At 33.1% G+C, this 7,516-nt stretch overlaps 1 long non-coding RNA gene across 1 annotated transcript; it reads left to right on the top strand.

Moving 5' to 3' along the window:
• Window positions 1–1,567: 1,567 nt before the first annotated feature.
• LOC127726967 (uncharacterized) lies at window positions 1,568–7,292 on the top strand. Its single transcript, XR_007993735.1, has 4 exons — window positions 1,568–1,912; window positions 2,106–2,223; window positions 6,654–6,733; window positions 7,212–7,292. It is a non-coding gene; the product is annotated as an uncharacterized LOC127726967 (long non-coding RNA).
• Window positions 7,293–7,516: the final 224 nt, after the last annotated feature.

Genomic DNA, 7,516 nt, shown 5'->3' with positions numbered 1-7,516 from the left:
CTAACTGTTAACAGAATATATTTAATCAAGGATTTATATAGTTATAACTATACAAATCCTTGATTAATCAAAGAGGAAGGGAAGAAACAACTCTAAATAAAAAAGGGGGAATACAGATTACAAGTATCGATACCTTATTCAATTAATCAATCTGTTGATGGGAAAATATTTTCAAATCATCCTTTTAAATGATTTACGTACTCATCTAGGCTAATCAGAACATAAAAAGGCAATTTGATGTCACTCAATGGGTTCTTGATTTCCCGCCAAAAAAATGTTTCTAAATTCGGAATAAAGGCGCCATGGGTAACATTCCGGACGAAATAAACATTGACAATGTTGTAAGTGCGAACCGTTCACCGTGCTTGTTTACAAGCTACAGGCTGTGTAAATATCTCATATTTTCAGCATAATAGATACAAAAGGCACTCAGTATTCTTTGACTAGAAGAAAAAACTAATTTGTAGAATTCTATGTATATTATGAGAACTTGATAGCTCTTATAAATGCTTTAAAAAGATAAAAGAAAGAAATGATGTCATCGAAATCGTTTTCTTGATATATATCCATAAAATAGAAAAGAAATTACAGTACATTTTTTCATCTTTTTTTTATATGTTCTCGTTTGTTCAAAACTAAATGATATAACTTATCTTCTAGGTAAGCGTATATTTGTTCCGCATAACAGTTAACTGGCCACCCGCTGATTGATACTTCGACACAATTCTTTGTGTAGATAAGATTGAAACAACAGCAGGGGTCCAGTTTAGCCTAACAGAAGCTCCAGTGGAAAATTGTTATAAATAATGCCATAACAACATCATTTCTGTTTCTGTTGGAACAAGCATTCTATAATCTTTATTCCTTTTGGAACTTATATTATGAAAGAACTATTATTTCATGACAATCTCCCTTTAATATAGAGTAAAGTTTGGTTTTTTTTAATCATGCATTACTTTTTTTCTGTATTTGTTAATAAAGATATTTACATAAAAATAAAATCATTCGGATTTCCTTATCTTACTATATGTATGCACTATTATTGTGGTGTCAAAATTAAAGGTTATAATTGAATCACGAATTCTTGAAAAGTAAAATTTTAAAAGATATTAGATAGTAACTAAATGAAACTGAAAATACTCTTGCTGTTACCAATAGTTAAATTGACGTTCCGACTGTTTCTACCAGAGTATCATCGCGTTGGAATATAACTTCCGTTGGGGGAGGGGGAGAGAGATACAAACTGTATGAGATATTAGATAAATTATGATGGCTGTGCAATCAAAAATAAACCATTTATCAAAACATGATGAACGTTATTTCACTGAAAATGCTCTAAATAATCTAACTATATTACATAGGACTTAAAGCTATCATCGACAAACCAGTGGTACAGTGACAACATGCTGGTTCTATTGACGAATAACTTTCCGTTAAGAATAGATTGGAGTGACAACCTACCAAAAGTATAGAGAAAGCAAATTAAACAGTAGTGTAGAGCGAGGTTGCTCTGACGCCATGGCGGCCTTTTTGTAACTTGATGGAGCCGTGGGACCAATACAAAATTGCAAACAGATATAGTACTATCATAAGCCCGACTGACAAACCAAGGTCCATCTTAACGATGGCAAGGCATTGAATTGTAACCGTACCGTAAATTTGATTATTTTTTTAAATATGATTCAAGTCTTTTACGATGCTAAAAGTGCAACTACAATATTATGTATAAACCGAAATTCACCACGTCATAATGAAATAATAGATGAGCGTTGTCGTTGGTGAACCCGTCGCTACTGTGATATGTTCCGTCAATCGGAGGCAGTCGCGAGATGCGACTATTTTTTTTATTTCAGTACCTGCTTTTTCTTTCTTGCTTTGTTTTCTTCACCAGGGAAGCGTCCGATTATATGTGGTAAGCAATGCATGTAATTCATAGATTAACTTACTTTTCACATACATTACATATTTTTTCAATACATACAGATTTTCTCTTTCTCTTCCTGTAAAAAACGACACAAAAAAAAACAATAAAAACAAAACAAAACAAATAAAATCAATTATTGATCAATTTTCCGCAATCTCAATATTTTTTTTCTGTTTTCTAGCCTGTCTACAATGAATGAAGTGAGCTATTTTACTCTGTTGATGAGAAAGATACTATCTTTATTCGATAGTTCATACGACACAGTCCCTTTTACATGTTTACTACATGAAGCTCTAGATGTAAGTAACAAATACAGAAGTTACTATTTCATATTTATACCTTGATTTTGTTACTTAACTGGTCACTTTTTTATTGATTTGTTTAATAAATATAACCTCATCCAAGATTTACCCAAAGTATTGCCTTCTCGTTTAATCAATATAGAATTGTTGAGTTGATGTCTGAGACATTTCAACGTCTTTGAATGTTATAGTTGGGTAAGATATGTAATTCATTTAACTGTTATTTTCTGTTGATAAATGGAGCAAAACCTACTGTCCATAATTTGTATACAATGTCAATAAAATGATGGAACTTTGGGGCCCTAGAATTATTTGTCTGTATCTGTATTGGTACGTGTAGAATCCTATTTTAATAGGCTTTTTTTTAAGAGCGCCTTTGTTATGGGCGGTGTCCCTGTAGCGCGGTCTTGAATGCCTCTACAGAAACTGCACACACAACTTTATCTGGCAGTTGGTTCCAGCTTATGATTGTTTCCACAAAAAATGAATGCTTACATTGTGGCTTATTGCTGTCTGGTGTTGTTTATTATGTGCCGTTCAGTTATATTGTCTGTTTCACAGTTTGTAAATATTTTGGCGTTGATTGTTCTTTTCGGTCTTGCTGGTGTGACAAAATTGTTGGCTGGCAGAGCCGGCACCAGTTCCTCAATCACCTTGTATATCAATTTCTAGCTGACGTCTCTTGATGGTTATGGACCCTGTTTTTCGACTCCTGACTTTCTTGATGAATCGTATGCCTCTGTTTTGTATACCTTCCAATTTGTCTATATCCCCATTCATATATGGGTTCCAGATGGTTGCGCAATATTCCATTGTAGATCTGACCAAATATGTGTGTATGCTGCTTTTCTACACGCTTCTGGTACGTTTCTTAAGTTCCTCCTAAGAAGTACCAAGGTGGCATGGGCTTTCTTGCTAATGTTGTTTATGTGGATACTCCATTTCAGGTCATTTGATATTTGGAGTCCTATGTATGGGTTTACATGTACCTCTTGTAGGATGTGTTTACTGAGCGTGTATAATTTGTCGGTTTTTTTAAATCGCGATGACCGTGAGGGCATTCCGATGTATTGTTGCCGACGAAATTTCCACTTACGTAACTTTCGTGTTTGACTGGTAACCGATCTATAAACAGATAAATACGCGGACATTATCGAGTGCAAAATAACATTCCTTATCGCTTGTTATAAATTCATTTCTTCAATGAATACTGATCAAAAAAAATTTTTTAGAACATAAATTAATAGTATGAAAATGTTTTGTCGTTAGAAATATATATATAAGTAAAAAATCATTGATAATATCTATGCACACGTACCCGGCGAAAAATTGTGTTAACGCAAGCGGAAGAATATCTCAAGAACGTTTTTGTTTTGCGGGAAAATATGAATGCCTACTCAAATCCAATCTATTAGAAAAATCGAATTTTTACAGAAGAGTGTCCACCATGCACTTGCACTGCACTATTATTAGAATAGTAGAATAGAATGATATACAAATGGATGAAAATTATATATACATGTAACTGTTATATTAATATAATATATAACAACAAACCAGAGTATACGGATTTGTATCACTATAATATAATAGTTATTACGGTGAGGTTGAATTTCCTGTCATTTATTCATCATCCACGCTCGAACTTGTCTCAGAAAAAAATATATCTCTGTACATTAACCTCAGTTTAGGTATAGAGATGTGATTTTTTTCTGAGACAAGTGCTTTCAGTGACCATCCACAAGAACTTGCGGTCATCCGATGTTCAATACTTCAGTACTTTGATATTGATGGATAGGACATAGCACTTTTTGGCGTTGAATTGCATCCCCGATCGATATTATATGACCTGGACAGGCCGACAAAGTGTTTGACTACTTCTGGGTGTATTAACAGAAAAAATTGAAATTAAACGTACCTTATAAATGATTATCATATATGATTTCTTTCATTCAGACCTCGGGGAAGGGGGGCAGGGCAATTCCTATATACAAGGTGATAGGACGTACTGCTGGAATAGGTCACACTTTCCAGCTTGTAAATATATGAAAAGGTGCATGGGAAAACTATCCGAAATATATGATAAGGTCAATCAAATTCCTAATTTTTGTTAGAAGAAAAGCCCTCTCTGATTTTTTCTGAAAGTCTCGCCGTAAGTTAACATTACATAAGGAATGCAGATATAAAGATCTGAGCTCCAAGCAAATGTGATATTATGCTGGAATGCGAAACTAATATGGGAAAAGGTTACATTTTTACCTACGCAATATATGAAAAGGCACACATTTTTAAAATCTAAATTATATGAAAAGGATGGGGTAACAGAACCCCAGCGGCACCCTCTATCAATTAAGTATTGAAGTCCCCCCTCCCCCCCCCCCCGCCCCCCCCCCCCCCCACACACACGAGTTCAGACTGCTCTATCAAAATAGTTCTACAGGTTGAACACTTTTACCTTTCATTTGACCATCGTGCTCAAAAGTGCTTCATTAATTCAAACTAAACTGGTTTAGGCATCAAGTCTCCTTGTCATTACTAGTGTTACCTGGCATCTTTTCCGCATGTTCACCCTCCTCTAAGTGTTTCACTAGAAGCTAATGGAAATATGAACAGGTATAACTTTAATTAAAATTGAGAATGGAAATGGGGAATGTGTCAAAGAGACAACAACCCGACCATAGAACAGACAACAGCAGAAGGTCACCAACAGGTCTTCAATGTAGCGAGAAATTCCCGCACCCGGAGGCGTCCTTCAGCTGGCCCCTAAACAAATATATATACTAGTTCAGTGATAATGAACGCCATACTAAACTCCAAATTGTACACAAGAAACTAATAAACTACCATTTGATCTATAAAGGCTCATTCGTATGCAAAATTTGAAAAAAAAATATATAGCCTAGACATAACCAGAAAGGTTCCGGCCAATAAATTACTGTAACTTTAATTTACACAATATTTAGTCAGATGAATCATAGCATAGCAATTAAATACACATGGAATCTTTCAAATATGAGTCGGCTTTGAGCGTTCCTGTTAAAGGTAAATCCAGAAAAGCACTTCGGACGCATGAAATTTATAATGTGTTGTTTCCATTTTTTTCTAACGGATTCAGGATAAAACTGGCAAAGTAGCTTTTACATTTCTGTATCCTAGTCTACAAAAAATGCACTTACTTGCTCAAAACGTAAATATTGACATGATCTGAAATACATTTATAAATATGAAAACGGTGAAAAATGAAATAATAAAAAAGAATAAACATGAAATTATTCTGTATAAAAACAGTGTGAAATGCTTGGGTTTTTTTTGAATGATGTAGCATTAACATCAAGTATAAAAACGTTTGCTTTTATAATGTATTTCTGCATCATACAAAATAAAAGACTTTTCTGCTCGTCTGACAGTAGTGCCAAGTTGAGTCAAAAAGCATACTATTGGTGTGAACTTTGATAGAAAGGACTGAAAGTGAACCAGTAGTGCCTGTCGTAAATTGGTGTACTATTATAATGGACAAAGTATTAGTTTACAAAGACAGTAAGGGGCTTCTACCAAATTCCGAAGAAATAGATGAGAATTCAATGAACTCGAGTTCATTCTTAATGACGAGTAATCAAATTCTGGTTTTGAGAGACCCATACGACGTCTATATATTCGAGAATTGGTCGAACAAATGATGTGTAAAATGTTTCATGAGTAAACCTACCTCATTATATTTATTCTTTTGTAAGATTTAGTAAATATATATTCAATATGGTACCACTAGTTTCCGTTGTCGTAGAAATAGACAAATATATGTTGGTGTTTTTACTATTTTTAGCTTTTGAGTATTAAATTTTAGGAGAGGATGAAAGGGTTTATTTTGGGCACTGAAATTCACAGGCCATTTCTTTGATCAACTATAAATTTAATCTAAATCATTATTTAAAATTGTACATGCTACTGTTGAATTGTCAACTATAATAATTATATAATGAAGTGTATTCTGCAAGTAGTTTGATTTGAGCCTGAATTTGAATTTCTTCGGCTATGTCATTCATAAATATAAAAAAGGAGAGGGCCTAGAATTGACTCTTTCGGGTCTGCATTTACCAATAGCCATTCAGAACTTGAACAGTTAATTACCACCCTTTGGACTAAATTTGTCAGATAATTTTCAAACAATTTCAACAAAGAACCCTATATGCCTGTTTGTTAGAATTTGAATAACATTCCATACTGCTAAAACACGATAACAAGAAATACTTATGTCCTATATGCTGTAGCGTTGATACTTTAAACAAACTAATATCTATAACAAGCACGGTGCGACCTAGTTTTACAATTGAACTCTATTAGAAATGTAATTGAAACCCTCTGAGGGTGTATACTCCAAATCTTTTTTTTTTTAACATCCGTATAATACATATTATATTCCTGTTTTGTAGTTCCCTTTGATGATACTGATCAGAATAGTGTTTGCCTACACCTGTACCCTTGTGGCTACACTGTTAGTTATCTTTCTTGAGTAAGTGTTAACATGTACTTATCTTTACTTTTTTTTTTTTTTTTTTTTTTTTTTTTTTAGTTTTACATACATATATTTAAATAAACAGTACAATTGTTTTGACCTGATAAGCATCATTGTAATTCATAATATTTACATCAATATCTTTACTTTATTAATGTATAAAAGTATGTTATAAATCAACTCACCAAATCCAAAAAGCTTTTTCTTTCAATTTGAAGGTCAATTTTGGCTTTTAAACTTTTTATATCTTTTAAATTCAAAACGTATAATTATTGCGTTACTCGGTATGTTTTTTTTTGTTATTGTTTCTTAAGTTCAAAAATATTTTTTTTACAAAATCTTGTACACCACTCTTTTATTACACTAAGTATATGGTAATAAGTATATATAAATTTGATGTGTTGTCCAATATTTTGGTAGTCTGTTTTATGTATTATAAGATAAAAGGGCTGCACATATCTTTTTGTCTTTTCAGATGGATTGTCATCAGAGCCAGCCACGAATGCACTTGCTTGCCCTGAACTTTGCAATCTTATACTACAGAATAAATACATTTTACTTGATGTTATCAGTCTTCTGATTTTTAAAAGCAAAAACTAAAAAAATAAGGGAAAGGAATATGCCATGCGTATTTAGTTGTGTTTTGTCGTTATTGATAGTCAATAAAACAGGGATACAGTACAAATGCCAATGAAACAGCATAACATGAAATACTTTGAAAAAACTGAGAAGCGAGAGGCACTAGTACACAATACTGATTAACATCATAATTTCCACTAA

Source organism: Mytilus californianus, unplaced genomic scaffold (genome assembly GCF_021869535.1).
Source record: "Mytilus californianus isolate M0D057914Y unplaced genomic scaffold, xbMytCali1.0.p SCAF_19, whole genome shotgun sequence".
Lineage (NCBI taxonomy): Eukaryota > Metazoa > Mollusca > Bivalvia > Mytilida > Mytilidae > Mytilus > Mytilus californianus.
The sequence above is the reverse complement of the archived record's forward strand: the minus strand, read 5'-3'. Positions and strand labels throughout refer to the sequence as shown.